General features: G+C 47.3%; 13 non-coding genes and 1 pseudogene across 13 annotated transcripts; all 14 read right to left on the bottom strand.

Moving 5' to 3' along the window:
• Positions 1 to 4,086: 4,086 nt before the first annotated feature.
• Positions 4,087 to 4,187, bottom strand: LOC141197995 (U2 spliceosomal RNA; annotated as a pseudogene).
• Positions 4,188 to 5,302: 1,115 nt separating this feature from the next.
• LOC141198455 (U2 spliceosomal RNA) lies at positions 5,303 to 5,493 on the bottom strand. The gene has a single exon (XR_012270405.1). It is a non-coding gene; the product is annotated as a U2 spliceosomal RNA (small nuclear RNA).
• A 1,109-nt stretch (positions 5,494 to 6,602) lies between these two features.
• On the bottom strand, positions 6,603 to 6,793 carry LOC141198444 (U2 spliceosomal RNA). The gene has a single exon (XR_012270394.1). It is a non-coding gene; the product is annotated as a U2 spliceosomal RNA (small nuclear RNA).
• Positions 6,794 to 7,908: 1,115 nt separating this feature from the next.
• Positions 7,909 to 8,099, bottom strand: LOC141198431 (U2 spliceosomal RNA). The gene has a single exon (XR_012270383.1). It is a non-coding gene; the product is annotated as a U2 spliceosomal RNA (small nuclear RNA).
• A 1,115-nt stretch (positions 8,100 to 9,214) lies between these two features.
• LOC141198420 (U2 spliceosomal RNA) lies at positions 9,215 to 9,405 on the bottom strand. The gene has a single exon (XR_012270371.1). It is a non-coding gene; the product is annotated as a U2 spliceosomal RNA (small nuclear RNA).
• A 1,115-nt stretch (positions 9,406 to 10,520) lies between these two features.
• LOC141198409 (U2 spliceosomal RNA) lies at positions 10,521 to 10,711 on the bottom strand. The gene has a single exon (XR_012270360.1). It is a non-coding gene; the product is annotated as a U2 spliceosomal RNA (small nuclear RNA).
• A 1,115-nt stretch (positions 10,712 to 11,826) lies between these two features.
• LOC141198398 (U2 spliceosomal RNA) lies at positions 11,827 to 12,017 on the bottom strand. Its single transcript, XR_012270349.1, has one exon. It is a non-coding gene; the product is annotated as a U2 spliceosomal RNA (small nuclear RNA).
• A 1,115-nt stretch (positions 12,018 to 13,132) lies between these two features.
• LOC141198485 (U2 spliceosomal RNA) lies at positions 13,133 to 13,323 on the bottom strand. Its single transcript, XR_012270434.1, has one exon. It is a non-coding gene; the product is annotated as a U2 spliceosomal RNA (small nuclear RNA).
• A 1,115-nt stretch (positions 13,324 to 14,438) lies between these two features.
• LOC141198387 (U2 spliceosomal RNA) lies at positions 14,439 to 14,629 on the bottom strand. The gene has a single exon (XR_012270338.1). It is a non-coding gene; the product is annotated as a U2 spliceosomal RNA (small nuclear RNA).
• A 1,115-nt stretch (positions 14,630 to 15,744) lies between these two features.
• LOC141198440 (U2 spliceosomal RNA) lies at positions 15,745 to 15,935 on the bottom strand. The gene has a single exon (XR_012270390.1). It is a non-coding gene; the product is annotated as a U2 spliceosomal RNA (small nuclear RNA).
• Positions 15,936 to 17,050: 1,115 nt separating this feature from the next.
• On the bottom strand, positions 17,051 to 17,241 carry LOC141198375 (U2 spliceosomal RNA). The gene has a single exon (XR_012270327.1). It is a non-coding gene; the product is annotated as a U2 spliceosomal RNA (small nuclear RNA).
• A 1,115-nt stretch (positions 17,242 to 18,356) lies between these two features.
• On the bottom strand, positions 18,357 to 18,547 carry LOC141198364 (U2 spliceosomal RNA). Its single transcript, XR_012270316.1, has one exon. It is a non-coding gene; the product is annotated as a U2 spliceosomal RNA (small nuclear RNA).
• Positions 18,548 to 19,662: 1,115 nt separating this feature from the next.
• Positions 19,663 to 19,861, bottom strand: LOC141197948 (U2 spliceosomal RNA). Its single transcript, XR_012269955.1, has one exon. It is a non-coding gene; the product is annotated as a U2 spliceosomal RNA (small nuclear RNA).
• Positions 19,862 to 21,979: 2,118 nt separating this feature from the next.
• On the bottom strand, positions 21,980 to 22,170 carry LOC141198352 (U2 spliceosomal RNA). The gene has a single exon (XR_012270304.1). It is a non-coding gene; the product is annotated as a U2 spliceosomal RNA (small nuclear RNA).
• Positions 22,171 to 22,181: the final 11 nt, after the last annotated feature.

The following is a 22,181-nucleotide window of genomic DNA, read 5'->3' as shown; positions in this document are numbered from 1 at the left end:
CGCTGACTTGTTCTCTGCATCTGACCCTGATCTTAGTTGGTGCCCACCTTATATACACCCTCTATGTGTGAGCTCAGGTGACCAGCACCCAATGAGCTCCTATCTTTACCCAGGCTGCTCCCCCTATCTGCCCCTACACTACTTGGGATGTACCACCCCCCCTCCCACTCCAGCCAAGGACAGACTCGGTCGTACCTGCACATTTCTAAGTGGGAGTACCGTTGGTCTGCCCTCCGGAAATGGGATGTGTGTAGTGCATGCAGCCTACCGAGCTCAGTCCCACACTCCATCCTTACCCGGGAGTGGAATATCACACCTCTGGGTTGAGGTGCAATACCCCTGTAGCAGCCGAATCCTCAGGGTGCTACATTCCCCCCTGGTAAATCACAGCACGTCCTCGGGCTGTAAGATATAAAACAACACCAAAACATACAAATTTTTCATAAACATATAAAATATATAAAACATTATATATATAAAACTTTCTCGTCGCCTCTGGCTCCTCCTCCGGTCACTGTGCAACGTGTGACCGGGTAAAGTGCGACAGTCTCTCTGGAAAACTGGTTTTCCTGTAAAACCAGTAGGGGGCGCTTTAGGAAGCGCAACTATATACAGGGGAAGTTGGCCGCTCTCAGTCCTCGGCCAGGTAAAGGGAAGGGAATGGCTGCTCACAGTCCTCAGCCTGTGGGATTAAGGGTAAACGGGTGAACAGTTCACATAGCAACAGTTTCTTTGGTACCCGGTCGGGTAACTATTTACATCTACTGCTCTGCCGCACTCAACGGCGTCTTCCTCCTGCTCTTTGCTTGTAGCTGGTTGTAACTTCAGACCCGTCCGGGTCCTCTTGCTCCTCCTCCTCGCACCTCAACTCCTCCTCCGTCAGGCGGTGTACGTGGAGGGCGTAAGGTCCTTTGGCACACTTGTGCCGGGTAAAGGTGACCTCGTCCCCCTTGTAAAGGTCACGACCTCTGTGCCCCTCCGGCAGATGGGACTCCACGTCTCTGCGCGTGACAAAGACGTCGCCGGGGGTGTTGTTGTCTCTGATGAAGCCCCACCCATGCTGCAGGTTAAACTTTATTACAGTCCCGGTGGTACGGGGACTGTGCGCTGCACGGGGGTCTCTCCTGGCCCGGCTCTTCTGCTCGGCGCTCTTTATTTGGGCCTGTTGTTCCCGGACCCGCCTCTCTCTCCGCTCCCTCGCAAACTCTTCGAGCTGCTGTCGGCAACACTCAGCACGCTCCGCTGCAGCTGCCCTGGTTTCTCCGGTGAACCCCATTAGATCTTCTCCCGTGTGGTCCCACGCAAATTGGGCTTCTTCCAGAGGAGGCGAGACCCGTGCCACGGGCTTCGGAGCCGGAATCAGGGGCTCACACAAGGGCCCTAGTCTCTGCTGCCGTTCCAGCTCATGGAATTCTTCGGGCCAGATGAAGGGCCGCCCGTCCGGCCATGTGAGCTGGCTGAACAAGTCCTCCCCCAGGTGTGGCACCCTTGGTTTTACGGGCGCGGGCGCGGTGGTGGTGGCGCCCGGGTTGCCCAGGCCTTGCGGCCAGGCCTGGGGCACCTGGAAGGTGAAGGGCACCGTTAATACGGCGGCGCCCTGGGCTACCTGGCCTTGCGACCAGGCCGGAGGCTCCGCGGAGGTAGGGGGCGCTGTTGGTGATGCGGCGCCCGGGGGTACTAGGCCTTGCGACCAGGCTGGTGGTATTTCCTGCTTTGTCACGCTCCGGGTCGGGGCGCGTGACGTCACAGGGGTCGCTGCGGCGGCTTCCGGTCGGGGCCTAGTCCATAGCGGTGACATGGCGGCTACGGGCACAGCAGGGGGACTTTCGGGCTCTGCGACGGGGAGCTGGGGCAGGTGGGCGGTTTCCCGGCTTGGGGTATAGGCGTCCCCTTTACCTGCCTCCTTGCGTCCGGCTCCCTTCTCGGCGCCGTCTCCGGCCTTGGGTCCTCCCGCGCCGTCCTCAGAGGCGGTCTGTCTCCTCATCTTGGTTGGCGTGCTCCGGGTCTTGGTTTGCTGGGCCATCTCTCGGCTCCACTTCGCCAATGTCTCTCGCTGTACCCGGGCCATCCTCCGTGCGAGGCCCTCCAGGGCAGTCTGTGCACACTCCCGGTCTCGGGGGAGCTGTGCAAGGACCTCCACTAGGCCTAGTGGGGTCGTGGTGTCTAGCAGGCTCCTGACCAACGGGTCGGTGCTGCTCTGCTCTTCTTCCAGCAGGCTCCTGGCCAGCGGGCCGGTGCTGCTCTGCTCTCCTTCCTCGGTCTCTAGCAGACTCCTGGCCAGCGGGCCGGTGCTGTTCTGCTTTCTCTCCATCTCCGGGTAAGCTCCTCCGCTACTCCTCTCCAGGCTTCTTGTCTCCGGGTGCGCTCTCTCCAGACTGCTCGTTAGACTTCTTGTCTCCGGGTGCGCTCGCTCCAGACTGCTCCAGGCGGCACCCATCTTCGTTCTTTTCTTTCGTCTCCTCCCACTTCGAGGGCGGTCCCGGGGCAACTCGGTGACTGTCAGCTCCAGGGGTAGTTCTTTCACGCTGACAGACACCTCCAGCATCACAGTCTCTGTTGGTAGGGGCGGTTTCCACTTTTGGCGCCATTTTCTGTCCTGGCCCACGATGGGAGGCGGCCTCTTGCCCTCCTTTGGCACGCCCATAATGGCGTCCGCTGCTCTTCCAAGGCGGGAAATCTTCGGATTTGGCGGGAAGCGTCGCCCAGTGGCGGGAAACTCTGCAGATGGCGGGAACAAGCTGGAAATGGCGGACAATCGGCGGGAAACGACCTGTGATGGGGTCCGATGGCGTGGACCCTCCGGAACCGGCGGGAGACTTCTTTCTGAGGTAAACTTGCACTTTTCTTCAGGCACGCAGTACCCGGGTGTTGCGGGCACGTAATCCTGCCGACTACGCCAAAGTTGACGCGCCCCCTGGGACATATTCCTTTTTGAGGGGAATACCCGGCACCGGATCAGATGGGGGGTTGTAGTCTCCGAGCGGCTGTGACCCGGCCCGTGCCCAGGGCGTCAAACTCAGTGTTATGTGGCAGTCCTACAGATGTTATTAAGAGTTCTTTTGTGTCGACTACGCCACCCGTTGTGATGCGGTCACTGTGGCCGCCGCTGCAGCAGGGTCCGCTGAGGCTGATGGTGGGTGCGCAGCTTGGTGGGATAACCCCCAACGGGAGGGGTATAGCCTCAGGGGGGACAGGTGCAGAGGATGGGGGTTGTGGTGGTGCAGTGCAGACGGCAATGAAGACAGAGTCGGGTTGTGCAGTTAAGGGTGTTTACTTACTGCAGATGTTGTACTGGTCACTCCAGCTTCGAGTGACCACCCGAGCCGTGCTGCGTCCACCAGGTCCTGGATCCAGCCAACCCCCAAACAAGTCCAGAGCGTGGCCCTGAGCTCTCCTTCTGTCCCATTCTCTGGCCGTCCCCACCAGTGATCCACCTAGGTCCAGCTCCCTCGGGCCTTCTGTTGGGACACCCTTGGCCTTGGGTTCCCTGACCCTTCATGTGGTGTGCCTTCGGGGTGGATGTGGTGGGTGGCCGTGGCAGATGCTGCCCACGGCCTCCGGTCTCTGGCTAGGGTGTGTTTTATGCCCCCACCAGCTTGGGTTCCGGTACCCTGTGCCGACTCTTCACCCGGGGATTTAAGTTGGGTTCTTGGAGTCCTTTTCTGCTGTTTCCCCCTCTGGGTCTCTCTCTCTTCTCCTCTCTCACTCTGGGTCTTTCTTCTCCTTTGCTCGCTGACTTGTTCTCTGCATCTGACCCTGATCTTAGTTGGTGCCCACCTTATATACACCCTCTATGTGTGAGCTCAGGTGACCAGCACCCAATGAGCTCCTATCTTTACCCAGGCTGCTCCCCCTATCTGCCCCTACACTACTTGGGATGTACCACCCCCCCTCCCACTCCAGCCAAGGACAGACTCGGTCGTACCTGCACATTTCTAAGTGGGAGTACCGTTGGTCTGCCCTCCGGAAATGGGATGTGTGTAGTGCATGCAGCCTACCGAGCTCAGTCCCACACTCCATCCTTACCCGGGAGTGGAATATCACACCTCTGGGTTGAGGTGCAATACCCCTGTAGCAGCCGAATCCTCAGGGTGCTACATTTGGTCCCCAGATAGGGGACGTATCAGATATTAAACTGATAAGAACAGATACTACACTTGACCTTAGCCAAAAGGCCGAGAAGCGATAACCAGAATTGGTTTCAAACTACGGAGCCACCCAAGGATCCTGAAAAGTCCATTTGTGGAGATGAGCTCCTGGACTCCCGTTAAGAAGACATGTTGTCAACCTCTAGATCCCTTACATGCCTGCACTTTTCGGCTTGCTGCTGCTGCAATCCACGCGTTTTAGATCTGCATAACTCCACCTCTTTAAACACAGCACCTTCACCCCCTGCTGTTCCCACCCGCCTCAACACCGTTGGAAGGGAGGAGAACCAATTAAGGCGGGGGGTGGGGTGGAACGAGCAGCTGTCTACCCTTAGCAGGAGGGCTCCTGATTACATACCTCTCCTGCTGCTGCTGCTGCTGGCTGTCCAGCAGCAGACTGAAGGTGGCTGCTGCTGTGCACAGGTATATAAAGGCTCAGAGCCTATTATGACACGCGCAGCCAGCGTTCCATTGCCACATTCCATCTACTGCAGGCAGGATACCTGGCTGGCTGAATGTCGCTGAGAAGCTCACAGAGACCGCCATAAGCAACAGTTTAACAGAATGCCACAGACTAATCAACCAAACTTTTTGGGTTGGGTTCTCTTTTATAGTCTGCAGGCATTAAATGAAAGAAGTCAGTGTTCCAGCAGAAGGAGACAACGTTTCAGAAAAGGCATTGTAGCAAACCAAAAAAGAAATTTTAAGCGCAGCAGAGTAACCAGCGCACATACCTGTTAGCTCAGGTGAGTTTAAAAGGCTGCTGTTGATAACAAGGGCATTTGCTAAATAGATGGTGTGTGTGCAACAATATACTGAAAGGTCAATTATATTGTGCAGCTTATCTCACCACCTGTAGTTATTTAGGTGAAAGCTCCAAAATGCTTGCCTAATATGTCTGTTTATCCAAAAGGAAGTAAAAAGGGAGAGCTAGAAAGATAGCATTGCATCACATTACATGGCAATGCAATGCACAGTTGCTGAAGTTGAACCAAAATGAGCTTGTAATCTGGCTTCTGCAACTTTGAACATGAAAAATCCAATGAGGAGAAGAAAAGCAAAGCCAAAGAGTCCATCCCAAAATCCGACAAACAAGCAAAATGAACAAAAAACATTGAATTCAATTCTTTCTGATTTTAGAAACTGCATTAAAGAAGGGGTGCACCGGTCCTGGAGATACTGCAATACCAGGTCAATGCGTGGAGTGGACAGAGCAAGCTCTTTTTCCATCTCCCTGTTCTAAAAATCCATTTAATATATGGTCCCCAGATAGGGGACGTATCAGATATTAAACTGATAAGAACAGATACTACACTTGATCTTAGCCAAAAGGCCGAGAAGCGATAACCAGAATTGGTTTCAAACTACGGAGCCACCCAAGGATCCTGAAAAGTCCATTTGTGGAGATGAGCTCCTGGACTCCCGTTAAGAAGACATGTTGTCAACCTCTAGATCCCTTACATGCCTGCACTTTTCGGCTTGCTGCTGCAATCCACGCGTTTTAGATCTGCATAACTCCACCTCTTTAAACACAGCACCTTCACCCCCTGCTGTTCCCACCCGCCTCAACACCGTTGGAAGGGAGGAGAACCAATTAAGGCGGGGGGTGGGGTGGAACGAGCAGCTGTCTACCCTTAGCAGGAGGGCTCCTGATTACATACCTCTCCTGCTGCTGCTGCTGCTGGCTGTCCAGCAGCAGACTGAAGGTGGCTGCTGCTGTGCACAGGTATATAAAGGCTCAGAGCCTATTATGACACGCGCAGCCAGCGTTCCATTGCCACATTCCATCTACTGCAGGCAGGATACCTGGCTGGCTGAATGTCGCTGAGAAGCTCACAGAGACCGCCATAAGCAACAGTTTAACAGAATGCCACAGACTAATCAACCAAACTTTTTGGGTTGGGTTCTCTTTTATAGTCTGCAGGCATTAAATGAAAGAAGTCAGTGTTCCAGCAGAAGGAGACGTTTCAGAAAAGGCATTGTAGCAAACCAAAAAAGAAATTTTAAGCGCAGCAGAGTAACCAGCGCACATACCTGTTAGCTCAGGTGAGTTTAAAAGGCTGCTGTTGATAACAAGGGCATTTGCTAAATAGATGGTGTGTGTGCAACAATATACTGAAAGGTCAATTATATTGTGCAGCTTATCTCACCACCTGTAGTTATTTAGGTGAAAGCTCCAAAATGCTTGCCTAATATGTCTGTTTATCCAAAAGGAAGTAAAAAGGGAGAGCTAGAAAGATAGCATTGCATCACATTACATGGCAATGCAATGCACAGTTGCTGAAGTTGAACCAAAATGAGCTTGTAATCTGGCTTCTGCAACTTTGAACATGAAAAATCCAATGAGGAGAAGAAAAGCAAAGCCAAAGAGTCCATCCCAAAATCCGACAAACAAGCAAAATGAACAAAAAACATTGAATTCAATTCTTTCTGATTTTAGAAACTGCATTAAAGAAGGGGTGCACCGGTCCTGGAGATACTGCAATACCAGGTCAATGCGTGGAGTGGACAGAGCAAGCTCTTTTTCCATCTCCCTGTTCTAAAAATCCATTTAATATATGGTCCCCAGATAGGGGACGTATCAGATATTAAACTGATAAGAACAGATACTACACTTGATCTTAGCCAAAAGGCCGAGAAGCGATAACCAGAATTGGTTTCAAACTACGGAGCCACCCAAGGATCCTGAAAAGTCCATTTGTGGAGATGAGCTCCTGGACTCCCGTTAAGAAGACATGTTGTCAACCTCTAGATCCCTTACATGCCTGCACTTTTCGGCTTGCTGCTGCTGCAATTCACGCGTTTTAGATCTGCATAACTCCACCTCTTTAAACACAGCACCTTCACCCCCTGCTGTTCCCACCCGCCTCAACACCGTTGGAAGGGAGGAGAACCAATTAAGGCGGGGGGTGGGGTGGAACGAGCAGCTATCTACCCTTAGCAGGAGGGCTCCTGATTACATACCTCTCCTGCTGCTGCTGCTGCTGGCTGTCCAGCAGCAGACTGAAGGTGGCTGCTGCTGTGCACAGGTATATAAAGGCTCAGAGCCTATTATGACACGCGCAGCCAGCGTTCCATTGCCACATTCCATCTACTGCAGGCAGGATACCTGGCTGGCTGAATGTCGCTGAGAAGCTCACAGAGACCGCCATAAGCAACAGTTTAACAGAATGCCACAGACTAATCAACCAAACTTTTTGGGTTGGGTTCTCTTTTATAGTCTGCAGGCATTAAATGAAAGAAGTCAGTGTTCCAGCAGAAGGAGACAACGTTTCAGAAAAGGCATTGTAGCAAACCAAAAAAGAAATTTTAAGCGCAGCAGAGTAACCAGCGCACATACCTGTTAGCTCAGGTGAGTTTAAAAGGCTGCTGTTGATAACAAGGGCATTTGCTAAATAGATGGTGTGTGTGCAACAATATACTGAAAGGTCAATTATATTGTGCAGCTTATCTCACCACCTGTAGTTATTTAGGTGAAAGCTCCAAAATGCTTGCCTAATATGTCTGTTTATCCAAAAGGAAGTAAAAAGGGAGAGCTAGAAAGATAGCATTGCATCACATTACATGGCAATGCAATGCACAGTTGCTGAAGTTGAACCAAAATGAGCTTGTAATCTGGCTTCTGCAACTTTGAACATGAAAAATCCAATGAGGAGAAGAAAAGCAAAGCCAAAGAGTCCATCCCAAAATCCGACAAACAAGCAAAATGAACAAAAAACATTGAATTCAATTCTTTCTGATTTTAGAAACTGCATTAAAGAAGGGGTGCACCGGTCCTGGAGATACTGCAATACCAGGTCAATGCGTGGAGTGGACAGAGCAAGCTCTTTTTCCATCTCCCTGTTCTAAAAATCCATTTAATATATGGTCCCCAGATAGGGGACGTATCAGATATTAAACTGATAAGAACAGATACTACACTTGATCTTAGCCAAAAGGCCGAGAAGCGATAACCAGAATTGGTTTCAAACTACGGAGCCACCCAAGGATCCTGAAAAGTCCATTTGTGGAGATGAGCTCCTGGACTCCCGTTAAGAAGACATGTTGTCAACCTCTAGATCCCTTACATGCCTGCACTTTTCGGCTTGCTGCTGCTGCAATCCACGCGTTTTAGATCTGCATAACTCCACCTCTTTAAACACAGCACCTTCACCCCCTGCTGTTCCCACCCGCCTCAACACCGTTGGAAGGGAGGAGAACCAATTAAGGCGGGGGGTGGGGTGGAACGAGCAGCTGTCTACCCTTAGCAGGAGGGCTCCTGATTACATACCTCTCCTGCTGCTGCTGCTGCTGGCTGTCCAGCAGCAGACTGAAGGTGGCTGCTGCTGTGCACAGGTATATAAAGGCTCAGAGCCTATTATGACACGCGCAGCCAGCGTTCCATTGCCACATTCCATCTACTGCAGGCAGGATACCTGGCTGGCTGAATGTCGCTGAGAAGCTCACAGAGACCGCCATAAGCAACAGTTTAACAGAATGCCACAGACTAATCAACCAAACTTTTTGGGTTGGGTTCTCTTTTATAGTCTGCAGGCATTAAATGAAAGAAGTCAGTGTTCCAGCAGAAGGAGACAACGTTTCAGAAAAGGCATTGTAGCAAACCAAAAAAGAAATTTTAAGCGCAGCAGAGTAACCAGCGCACATACCTGTTAGCTCAGGTGAGTTTAAAAGGCTGCTGTTGATAACAAGGGCATTTGCTAAATAGATGGTGTGTGTGCAACAATATACTGAAAGGTCAATTATATTGTGCAGCTTATCTCACCACCTGTAGTTATTTAGGTGAAAGCTCCAAAATGCTTGCCTAATATGTCTGTTTATCCAAAAGGAAGTAAAAAGGGAGAGCTAGAAAGATAGCATTGCATCACATTACATGGCAATGCAATGCACAGTTGCTGAAGTTGAACCAAAATGAGCTTGTAATCTGGCTTCTGCAACTTTGAACATGAAAAATCCAATGAGGAGAAGAAAAGCAAAGCCAAAGAGTCCATCCCAAAATCCGACAAACAAGCAAAATGAACAAAAAACATTGAATTCAATTCTTTCTGATTTTAGAAACTGCATTAAAGAAGGGGTGCACCGGTCCTGGAGATACTGCAATACCAGGTCAATGCGTGGAGTGGACAGAGCAAGCTCTTTTTCCATCTCCCTGTTCTAAAAATCCATTTAATATATGGTCCCCAGATAGGGGACGTATCAGATATTAAACTGATAAGAACAGATACTACACTTGATCTTAGCCAAAAGGCCGAGAAGCGATAACCAGAATTGGTTTCAAACTACGGAGCCACCCAAGGATCCTGAAAAGTCCATTTGTGGAGATGAGCTCCTGGACTCCCGTTAAGAAGACATGTTGTCAACCTCTAGATCCCTTACATGCCTGCACTTTTCGGCTTGCTGCTGCTGCAATCCACGCGTTTTAGATCTGCATAACTCCACCTCTTTAAACACAGCACCTTCACCCCCTGCTGTTCCCACCCGCCTCAACACCGTTGGAAGGGAGGAGAACCAATTAAGGCGGGGGGTGGGGTGGAACGAGCAGCTGTCTACCCTTAGCAGGAGGGCTCCTGATTACATACCTCTCCTGCTGCTGCTGCTGCTGGCTGTCCAGCAGCAGACTGAAGGTGGCTGCTGCTGTGCACAGGTATATAAAGGCTCAGAGCCTATTATGACACGCGCAGCCAGCGTTCCATTGCCACATTCCATCTACTGCAGGCAGGATACCTGGCTGGCTGAATGTCGCTGAGAAGCTCACAGAGACCGCCATAAGCAACAGTTTAACAGAATGCCACAGACTAATCAACCAAACTTTTTGGGTTGGGTTCTCTTTTATAGTCTGCAGGCATTAAATGAAAGAAGTCAGTGTTCCAGCAGAAGGAGACAACGTTTCAGAAAAGGCATTGTAGCAAACCAAAAAAGAAATTTTAAGCGCAGCAGAGTAACCAGCGCACATACCTGTTAGCTCAGGTGAGTTTAAAAGGCTGCTGTTGATAACAAGGGCATTTGCTAAATAGATGGTGTGTGTGCAACAATATACTGAAAGGTCAATTATATTGTGCAGCTTATCTCACCACCTGTAGTTATTTAGGTGAAAGCTCCAAAATGCTTGCCTAATATGTCTGTTTATCCAAAAGGAAGTAAAAAGGGAGAGCTAGAAAGATAGCATTGCATCACATTACATGGCAATGCAATGCACAGTTGCTGAAGTTGAACCAAAATGAGCTTGTAATCTGGCTTCTGCAACTTTGAACATGAAAAATCCAATGAGGAGAAGAAAAGCAAAGCCAAAGAGTCCATCCCAAAATCCGACAAACAAGCAAAATGAACAAAAAACATTGAATTCAATTCTTTCTGATTTTAGAAACTGCATTAAAGAAGGGGTGCACCGGTCCTGGAGATACTGCAATACCAGGTCAATGCGTGGAGTGGACAGAGCAAGCTCTTTTTCCATCTCCCTGTTCTAAAAATCCATTTAATATATGGTCCCCAGATAGGGGACGTATCAGATATTAAACTGATAAGAACAGATACTACACTTGATCTTAGCCAAAAGGCCGAGAAGCGATAACCAGAATTGGTTTCAAACTACGGAGCCACCCAAGGATCCTGAAAAGTCCATTTGTGGAGATGAGCTCCTGGACTCCCGTTAAGAAGACATGTTGTCAACCTCTAGATCCCTTACATGCCTGCACTTTTCGGCTTGCTGCTGCTGCAATCCACGCGTTTTAGATCTGCATAACTCCACCTCTTTAAACACAGCACCTTCACCCCCTGCTGTTCCCACCCGCCTCAACACCGTTGGAAGGGAGGAGAACCAATTAAGGCGGGGGGTGGGGTGGAACGAGCAGCTGTCTACCCTTAGCAGGAGGGCTCCTGATTACATACCTCTCCTGCTGCTGCTGCTGCTGGCTGTCCAGCAGCAGACTGAAGGTGGCTGCTGCTGTGCACAGGTATATAAAGGCTCAGAGCCTATTATGACACGCGCAGCCAGCGTTCCATTGCCACATTCCATCTACTGCAGGCAGGATACCTGGCTGGCTGAATGTCGCTGAGAAGCTCACAGAGACCGCCATAAGCAACAGTTTAACAGAATGCCACAGACTAATCAACCAAACTTTTTGGGTTGGGTTCTCTTTTATAGTCTGCAGGCATTAAATGAAAGAAGTCAGTGTTCCAGCAGAAGGAGACAACGTTTCAGAAAAGGCATTGTAGCAAACCAAAAAAGAAATTTTAAGCGCAGCAGAGTAACCAGCGCACATACCTGTTAGCTCAGGTGAGTTTAAAAGGCTGCTGTTGATAACAAGGGCATTTGCTAAATAGATGGTGTGTGTGCAACAATATACTGAAAGGTCAATTATATTGTGCAGCTTATCTCACCACCTGTAGTTATTTAGGTGAAAGCTCCAAAATGCTTGCCTAATATGTCTGTTTATCCAAAAGGAAGTAAAAAGGGAGAGCTAGAAAGATAGCATTGCATCACATTACATGGCAATGCAATGCACAGTTGCTGAAGTTGAACCAAAATGAGCTTGTAATCTGGCTTCTGCAACTTTGAACATGAAAAATCCAATGAGGAGAAGAAAAGCAAAGCCAAAGAGTCCATCCCAAAATCCGACAAACAAGCAAAATGAACAAAAAACATTGAATTCAATTCTTTCTGATTTTAGAAACTGCATTAAAGAAGGGGTGCACCGGTCCTGGAGATACTGCAATACCAGGTCAATGCGTGGAGTGGACAGAGCAAGCTCTTTTTCCATCTCCCTGTTCTAAAAATCCATTTAATATATGGTCCCCAGATAGGGGACGTATCAGATATTAAACTGATAAGAACAGATACTACACTTGATCTTAGCCAAAAGGCCGAGAAGCGATAACCAGAATTGGTTTCAAACTACGGAGCCACCCAAGGATCCTGAAAAGTCCATTTGTGGAGATGAGCTCCTGGACTCCCGTTAAGAAGACATGTTGTCAACCTCTAGATCCCTTACATGCCTGCACTTTTCGGCTTGCTGCTGCTGCAATCCACGCGTTTTAGATCTGCATAACTCCACCTCTTTAAACACAGCACCTTCACCCCCTGCTGTTCCCACCCGCCTCAACACCGTTGGAAGGGAGGAGAACCAATTAAGGCGGGGGGTGGGGTGGAACGAGCAGCTGTCTACCCTTAGCAGGAGGGCTCCTGATTACATACCTCTCCTGCTGCTGCTGCTGCTGGCTGTCCAGCAGCAGACTGAAGGTGGCTGCTGCTGTGCACAGGTATATAAAGGCTCAGAGCCTATTATGACACGCGCAGCCAGCGTTCCATTGCCACATTCCATCTACTGCAGGCAGGATACCTGGCTGGCTGAATGTCGCTGAGAAGCTCACAGAGACCGCCATAAGCAACAGTTTAACAGAATGCCACAGACTAATCAACCAAACTTTTTGGGTTGGGTTCTCTTTTATAGTCTGCAGGCATTAAATGAAAGAAGTCAGTGTTCCAGCAGAAGGAGACAACGTTTCAGAAAAGGCATTGTAGCAAACCAAAAAAGAAATTTTAAGCGCAGCAGAGTAACCAGCGCACATACCTGTTAGCTCAGGTGAGTTTAAAAGGCTGCTGTTGATAACAAGGGCATTTGCTAAATAGATGGTGTGTGTGCAACAATATACTGAAAGGTGAATTATATTGTGCAGCTTATCTCACCACCTGTAGTTATTTAGGTGAAAGCTCCAAAATGCTTGCCTAATATGTCTGTTTATCCAAAAGGAAGTAAAAAGGGAGAGCTAGAAAGATAGCATTGCATCACATTACATGGCAATGCAATGCACAGTTGCTGAAGTTGAACCAAAATGAGCTTGTAATCTGGCTTCTGCAACTTTGAACATGAAAAATCCAATGAGGAGAAGAAAAGCAAAGCCAAAGAGTACATCCCAAAATCCGACAAACAAGCAAAATGAACAAAAAACATTGAATTCAATTCTTTCTGATTTTAGAAACTGCATTAAAGAAGGGGTGCACCGGTCCTGGAGATACTGCAATACCAGGTCAATGCGTGGAGTGGACAGAGCAAGCTCTTTTTCCATCTCCCTGTTCTAAAAATCCATTTAATATATGCTCCCCAGATAGGGGACGTATCAGATATTAAACTGATAAGAACAGATACTACACTTGATCTTAGCCAAAAGGCCGAGAAGCGATAACCAGAATTGGTTTCAAACTACGGAGCCACCCAAGGATCCTGAAAAGTCCATTTGTGGAGATGAGCTCCTGGACTCCCGTTAAGAAGACATGTTGTCAACCTCTAGATCCCTTACATGCCTGCACTTTTCGGCTTGCTGCTGCTGCAATCCACGCGTTTTAGATCTGCATAACTCCACCTCTTTAAACACAGCACCTTCACCCCCTGCTGTTCCCACCCGCCTCAACACCGTTGGAAGGGAGGAGAACCAATTAAGGCGGGGGGTGGGGTGGAACGAGCAGCTGTCTACCCTTAGCAGGAGGGCTCCTGATTACATACCTCTCCTGCTGCTGCTGCTGCTGGCTGTCCAGCAGCAGACTGAAGGTGGCTGCTGCTGTGCACAGGTATATAAAGGCTCAGAGCCTATTATGACACGCGCAGCCAGCGTTCCATTGCCACATTCCATCTACTGCAGGCAGGATACCTGGCTGGCTGAATGTCGCTGAGAAGCTCACAGAGACCGCCATAAGCAACAGTTTAACAGAATGCCACAGACTAATCAACCAAACTTTTTGGGTTGGGTTCTCTTTTATAGTCTGCAGGCATTAAATGAAAGAAGTCAGTGTTCCAGCAGAAGGAGACAACGTTTCAGAAAAGGCATTGTAGCAAACCAAAAAAGAAATTTTAAGCGCAGCAGAGTAACCAGCGCACATACCTGTTAGCTCAGGTGAGTTTAAAAGGCTGCTGTTGATAACAAGGGCATTTGCTAAATAGATGGTGTGTGTGCAACAATATACTGAAAGGTCAATTATATTGTGCAGCTTATCTCACCACCTGTAGTTATTTAGGTGAAAGCTCCAAAATGCTTGCCTAATATGTCTGTTTATCCAAAAGGAAGTAAAAAGGGAGAGCTAGAAAGATAGCATTGCATCACATTACATGGCAATGCAATGCACAGTTGCTGAAGTTGAACCAAAATGAGCTTGTAATCTGGCTTCTGCAACTTTGAACATGAAAAATCCAATGAGGAGAAGAAAAGCAAAGCCAAAGAGTCCATCCCAAAATCCGACAAACAAGCAAAATGAACAAAAAACATTGAATTCAATTCTTTCTGATTTTAGAAACTGCATTAAAGAAGGGGTGCACCGGTCCTGGAGATACTGCAATACCAGGTCAATGCGTGGAGTGGACAGAGCAAGCTCTTTTTCCATCTCCCTGTTCTAAAAATCCATTTAATATATGGTCCCCAGATAGGGGACGTATCAGATATTAAACTGATAAGAACAGATACTACACTTGATCTTAGCCAAAAGGCCGAGAAGCGATAACCAGAATTGGTTTCAAACTACGGAGCCACCCAAGGATCCTGAAAAGTCCATTTGTGGAGATGAGCTCCTGGACTCCCGTTAAGAAGACATGTTGTCAACCTCTAGATCCCTTACATGCCTGCACTTTTCGGCTTGCTGCTGCTGCGATCCACGCGTTTTAGATCTGCATAACTCCACCTCTTTAAACACAGCACCTTCACCCCCTGCTGTTCCCACCCGCCTCAACACCGTTGGAAGGGAGGAGAACCAATTAAGGCGGGGGGTGGGGTGGAACGAGCAGCTGTCTACCCTTAGCAGGAGGGCTCCTGATTACATACCTCTCCTGCTGCTGCTGCTGCTGGCTGTCCAGCAGCAGACTGAAGGTGGCTGCTGCTGTGCACAGGTATATAAAGGCTCAGAGCCTATTATGACACGCGCAGCCAGCGTTCCATTGCCACATTCCATCTACTGCAGGCAGGATACCTGGCTGGCTGAATGTCGCTGAGAAGCTCACAGAAACCACCATAAGCAACAGTTTAACAGAATGCCACAGACTAATCAACCAAACTTTTTGGGTTGGGTTCTCTTTTATAGTCTGCAGGCATTAAATGAAAGAAGTCAGTGTTCCAGTAGAAGGAGACAACGTTTCAGAAAAGGCATTGTAGCAAACCAAAAAAGAAATTTTAAGCGCAGCAGAGTAACCAGCGCACATACCTGTTAGCTCAGGTGAGTTTAAAAGGCTGCTGTTGATAACAAGGGCATTTGCTAAATAGATGGTGTGTGTGCAACAATATACTGAAAGGTCAATTATATTGTGCAGCTTATCTCACCACCTGTAGTTATTTAGGTGAAAGCTCCAAAATGCTTGCCTAATATGTCTGTTTATCCAAAAGGAAGTAAAAAGGGAGAGCTAGAAAGATAGCATTGCATCACATTACATGGCAATGCAATGCACAGTTGCTGAAGTTGAACCAAAATGAGCTTGTAATCTGGCTTCTGCAACTTTGAACATGAAAAATCCAATGAGGAGAAGAAAAGCAAAGCCAAAGAGTCCATCCCAAAATCCGACAAACAAGCAAAATGAACAAAAAACATTGAATTCAATTCTTTCTGATTTTAGAAACTGCATTAAAGGAGGGGTGCACCGGTCCTGGAGATACTGCAATACCAGGTCAATGCGTGGAGTGGACAGAGCAAGCTCTTTTTCCATCTCCCTGTTCTAAAAATCCATTTAATATATGGTCCCCAGATAGGGGACGTATCAGATATTAAACTGATAAGAACAGATACTACACTTGATCTTAGCCAAAAGGCCGAGAAGCGATAACCAGAATTGGTTTCAAACTACGGAGCCACCCAAGGATCCTGAAAAGTCCATTTGTGGAGATGAGCTCCTGGACTCCCGTTAAGAAGACATGTTGTCAACCTCTAGATCCCTTACATGCCTGCACTTTTCGGCTTGCTGCTGCTGCAATCCACGCGTTTTAGATCTGCATAACTCCACCTCTTTAAACACAGCACCTTCACCCCCTGCTGTTCCCACCCGCCTCAACACCGTTGGAAGGGAGGAGAACCAATTAAGGCGGGGGGTGGGGTGGAACGAGCAGCTGTCTACCCTTAGCAGGAGGGCTCCTGATTACATACCTCTCCTGCTGCTGCTGCTGCTGGCTGTCCAGCAGCAGACTGAAGGTGGCTGCTGCTGTGCACAGGTATATAAAGGCTCAGAGCCTATTATGACACGCGCAGCCAGCGTTCCATTGCCACATTCCATCTACTGCAGGCAGGATACCTGGCTGGCTGAATGTCGCTGAGAAGCTCACAGAGACCGCCATAAGCAACAGTTTAACAGAATGCCACAGACTAATCAACCAAACTTTTTGGGTTGGGTTCTCTTTTATAGTCTGCAGGCATTAAATGAAAGAAGTCAGTGTTCCAGCAGAAGGAGACAACGTTTCAGAAAAGGCATTGTAGCAAACCAAAAAAGAAATTTTAAGCGCAGCAGAGTAACCAGCGCACATACCTGTTAGCTCAGGTGAGTTTAAAAGGCTGCTGTTGATAACAAGGGCATTTGCTAAATAGATGGTGTGTGTGCAACAATATACTGAAAGGTCAATTATATTGTGCAGCTTATCTCACCACCTGTAGTTATTTAGGTGAAAGCTCCAAAATGCTTGCCTAATATGTCTGTTTATCCAAAAGGAAGTAAAAAGGGAGAGCTAGAAAGATAGCATTGCATCACATTACATGGCAATGCAATGCACAGTTGCTGAAGTTGAACCAAAATGAGCTTGTAATCTGGCTTCTGCAACTTTGAACATGAAAAATCCAATGAGGAGAAGAAAAGCAAAGCCAAAGAGTCCATCCCAAAATCCGACAAACAAGCAAAATGAACAAAAAACATTGAATTCAATTCTTTCTGATTTTAGAAACTGCATTAAAGAAGGGGTGCACCGGTCCTGGAGATACTGCAATACCAGGTCAATGCGTGGAGTGGACAGAGCAAGCTCTTTTTCCATCTCCCTGTTCTAAAAATCCATTTAATATATGGTCCCCAGATAGGGGACGTATCAGATATTAAACTGATAAGAACAGATACTACACTTGATCTTAGCCAAAAGGCCGAGAAGCGATAACCAGAATTGGTTTCAAACTACGGAGCCACCCAAGGATCCTGAAAAGTCCATTTGTGGAGATGAGCTCCTGGACTCCCGTTAAGAAGACATGTTGTCAACCTCTAGATCCCTTACATGCCTGCACTTTTCGGCTTGCTGCTGCTGCGATCCACGCGTTTTAGATCTGCATAACTCCACCTCTTTAAACACAGCACCTTCACCCCCTGCTGTTCCCACCCGCCTCAACACCGTTGGAAGGGAGGAGAACCAATTAAGGCGGGGGGTGGGGTGGAACGAGCAGCTGTCTACCCTTAGCAGGAGGGCTCCTGATTACATACCTCTCCTGCTGCTGCTGCTGCTGGCTGTCCAGCAGCAGACTGAAGGTGGCTGCTGCTGTGCACAGGTATATAAAGGCTCAGAGCCTATTATGACACGCGCAGCCAGCGTTCCATTGCCACATTCCATCTACTGCAGGCAGGATACCTGGCTGGCTGAATGTCGCTGAGAAGCTCACAGAGACCGCCATAAGCAACAGTTTAACAGAATGCCACAGACTAATCAACCAAACTTTTTGGGTTGGGTTCTCTTTTATAGTCTGCAGGCATTAAATGAAAGAAGTCAGTGTTCCAGTAGAAGGAGACAACGTTTCAGAAAAGGCATTGTAGCAAACCAAAAAAGAAATTTTAAGTGCAGCAGAGTAACCAGCGCACATACCTGTTAGCTCAGGTGAGTTTAAAAGGCTGCTGTTGATAACAAGGGCATTTGCTAAATAGATGGTGTGTGTGCAACAATATACTGAAAGGTCAATTATATTGTGCAGCTTATCTCACCACCTGTAGTTATTTAGGTGAAAGCTCCAAAATGCTTGCCTAATATGTCTGTTTATCCAAAAGGAAGTAAAAAGGGAGAGCTAGAAAGATAGCATTGCATCACATTACATGGCAATGCAATGCACAGTTGCTGAAGTTGAACCAAAATGAGCTTGTAATCTGGCTTCTGCAACTTTGAACATGAAAAATCCAATGAGGAGAAGAAAAGCAAAGCCAAAGAGTCCATCCCAAAATCCGACAAACAAGCAAAATGAACAAAAAACATTGAATTCAATTCTTTCTGATTTTAGAAACTGCATTAAAGAAGGGGTGCACCGGTCCTGGAGATACTGCAATACCAGGTCAATGCGTGGAGTGGACAGAGCAAGCTCTTTTTCCATCTCCCTGTTCTAAAAATCCATTTAATATATGGTCCCCAGATAGGGGACGTATCAGATATTAAACTGATAAGAACAGATACTACACTTGATCTTAGCCAAAAGGCCGAGAAGCGATAACCAGAATTGGTTTCAAACTAGGGAGCCACCCAAGGATCCTGAAAAGTCCATTTGTGGAGATGAGCTCCTGGACTCCCGTTAAGAAGACATGTTGTCAACCTCTAGATCCCTTACATGCCTGCACTTTTCGGCTTGCTGCTGCTGTGATCCACGCGTTTTAGATCTGCATAACTCCACCTCTTTAAACACAGCACCTTCACCCCCTGCTGTTCCCACCCACCTCAACACCGTTGGAAGGGAGGAGAACCAATTAAGGCGGGGGGTGGGGTGGAACGAGCAGCTGTCTACCCTTAGCAGGAGGGCTCCTGATTACATACCTCTCCTGCTGCTGCTGCTGCTGGCTGTCCAGCAGCAGACTGAAGGTGGCTGCTGCTGTGCACAGGTATATAAAGGCTCAGAGCCTATTATGACACGCGCAGCCAGCGTTCCATTGCCACATTCCATCTACTGCAGGCAGGATACCTGGCTGGCTGAATGTCGCTGAGAAGCTCACAGAGACCGCCATAAGCAACAGTTTAACAGAATGCCACAGACTAATCAACCAAACTTTTTGGGTTGGGTTCTCTTTTATAGTCTGCAGGCATTAAATGAAAGAAGTCAGTGTTCCAGCAGAAGGAGACAACGTTTCAGAAAAGGCATTGTAGCAAACCAAAAAAGAAATTTTAAGCGCAGCAGAGTAACCAGCGCACATACCTGTTAGCTCAGGTGAGTTTAAAAGGCTGCTGTTGATAACAAGGGCATTTGCTAAATAGATGGTGTGTGTGCAACAATATACTGAAAGGTCAATTATATTGTGCAGCTTATCTCACCACCTGTAGTTATTTAGGTGAAAGCTCCAAAATGCTTGCCTAATATGTCTGTTTATCCAAAAGGAAGTAAAAAGGGAGAGCTAGAAAGATAGCATTGCATCACATTACATGGCAATGCAATGCACAGTTGCTGAAGTTGAACCAAAATGAGCTTGTAATCTGGCTTCTGCAACTTTGAACATGAAAAATCCAATGAGGAGAAGAAAAGCAAAGCCAAAGAGTCCATCCCAAAATCCGACAAACAAGCAAAATGAACAAAAAACATTGAATTCAATTCTTTCTGATTTTAGAAACTGCATTAAAGAAGGGGTGCACCGGTCCTGGAGATACTGCAATACCAGGTCAATGCGTGGAGTGGACAGAGCAAGCTCTTTTTCCATCTCCCTGTTCTAAAAATCCATTTAATATATGGTCCCCAGATAGGGGACGTATCAGATATTAAACTGATAAGAACAGATTTTTTTTTTTTTTTTTTTTTTTTTTTCCAAACACTCAGAAATTAAGTTTTATAATCTTAAATCATATATCACTAAACTCAAGATTTTAGTTCCATCATCGTGTTTAGATATTATATTTATATTTTTCCATTTGAATTAATATATATAAAGTTAAACATAACAATTCCTTTACAGTTTCAACAGTTTCCAAACAAATCACAACTGACATTACTTCACCCGGTTTCCCAAACTAAATATCCCCTTTTTCCCTTTTACTTTCCTCCCAACAAAACCCCTTAACTTCTTTTCTTCCTCCTCATGCTCTAACCGCATTATGCAAATTTTCTTCTCCTGTTGTCCACACCAAAAAACGTCTCTTTCCGTTCCAAATACCAACTTTGTTCCTGTATAATTTCTGAAACTTTACCATCTTACATTTAGATTCCAAAAAAAACATTATCTCCTCTATTTCCACAAACGGATTGTCCATGTAAATTATCACACTCTTCGGTTTCCCCATGAATGATGCACTTACTCCAATTTTCCCAGAATCCTCTTCACTCCAGCATTTGAAAAAATGAATGCACTTTTCCTCAGAAACTAGAGTCACATCACAAACTTTACCTTGCTTTATTTCTTGCATACAGTAGATATCCTTCTCCAAAACTTCATGTTTCCTCAAAATTTCCAGAATCCATTTTTCTTCCAAAAAAGTTTCTTCCGTCTCCCGTTTCACAAAAAAACGTAAGCATCTCTTCTTTTTCCAAAACTCCATCTCAACAATCCGTTTTCCTTCCGTTTTTCCTTTTAATCCTCCAAATGTTGCCACCACAGCTATGTGTGGCGACAGTTGCCCCCCACAGCTATGTGTGGTGACAAGGTGATCGCCTCTCGTTGCCCAGGGACTAATCCGACTCCCTAATAGCAGCAGGGGGGTTTAGCTCCACCGATGAGTGTAGCGATCCCCCCAGGCCAAGGAGCCGGGTACCCCAAGCACCTCCCAGTCAAGACCAAGGCAGCAACCGCTAGATCACTGCACTTGATCTTAGCCAAAAGGCCGAGAAGCGATAACCAGAATTGGTTTCAAACTACGGAGCCACCCAAGGATCCTGAAAAGTCCATTTGTGGAGATGAGCTCCTGGACTCCCGTTAAGAAGACATGTTGTCAACCTCTAGATCCCTTACATGCCTGCACTTTTCGGCTTGCTGCTGCTGCAATCCACGCGTTTTAGATCTGCATAACTCCACCTCTTTAAACACAGCACCTTCACCCCCTGCTGTTCCCACCCGCCTCAACACCGTTGGAAGGGAGGAGAACCAATTAAGGCGGGGGGTGGGGTGGAACGAGCAGCTGTCTACCCTTAGCAGGAGGGCTCCTGATTACATACCTCTCCTGCTGCTGCTGCTGCTGGCTGTCCAGCAGCAGACTGAAGGTGGCTGCTGCTGTGCACAGGTATATAAAGGCTCAGAGCCTATTATGACACGCGCAGCCAGCGTTCCATTGCCACATTCCATCTACTGCAGGCAGGATACCTGGCTGGCTGAATGTCGCTGAGAAGCTCACAGAGACCGCCATAAGCAACAGTTTAACAGAATGCCACAGACTAATCAACCAAACTTTTTGGGTTGGGTTCTCTTTTATAGTCTGCAGGCATTAAATGAAAGAAGTCAGTGTTCCAGCAGAAGGAGACAACGTTTCAGAAAAGGCATTGTAGCAAACCAAAAAAGAAATTTTAAGCGCAGCAGAGTAACCAGCGCACATACCTGTTAGCTCAGGTGAGTTTAAAAGGCTGCTGTTGATAACAAGGGCATTTGCTAAATAGATGGTGTGTGTGCAACAATATACTGAAAGGTCAATTATATTGTGCAGCTTATCTCACCACCTGTAGTTATTTAGGTGAAAGCTCCAAAATGCTTGCCTAATATGTCTGTTTATCCAAAAGGAAGTAAAAAGGGAGAGCTAGAAAGATAGCATTGCATCACATTACATGGCAATGCAATGCACAGTTGCTGAAGTTGAACCAAAATGAGCTTGTAATCTGGCTTCTGCAACTTTGAACATGAAAAATCCAATGAGGAGAAGAAAAGCAAAGCCAAAGAGTCCATCCCAAAATCCGACAAACAAGCAAAATGAACAAAAAACATTGAATTCAATTCTTTCTGATTTTAGAAACTGCATTAAAGAAGGGGTGCACCGGTCCTGGAGATACTGCAATACCAGGTCAATGCGTGGAGTGGACAGAGCAAGCTCTTTTTCCATCTCCCTGTTCTAAAAATCCATTTAATATATGGTCCCCAGATAGGGGACGTATCAGATATTAAACTGATAAGAACAGATACTACACTTGATCTTAGCCAAAAGGCCGAGAAGCGATAACCAGAATTG

The sequence above is a fragment of the Phyllobates terribilis genome, unplaced genomic scaffold (genome assembly GCF_046119375.1).
Source record: "Phyllobates terribilis strain yellow unplaced genomic scaffold, ASM4611937v1 Scaffold_94__1_contigs__length_6153435, whole genome shotgun sequence".
Lineage (NCBI taxonomy): Eukaryota > Metazoa > Chordata > Amphibia > Anura > Dendrobatidae > Phyllobates > Phyllobates terribilis.
This window is presented reverse-complemented; position numbering and strand designations above follow the sequence as displayed.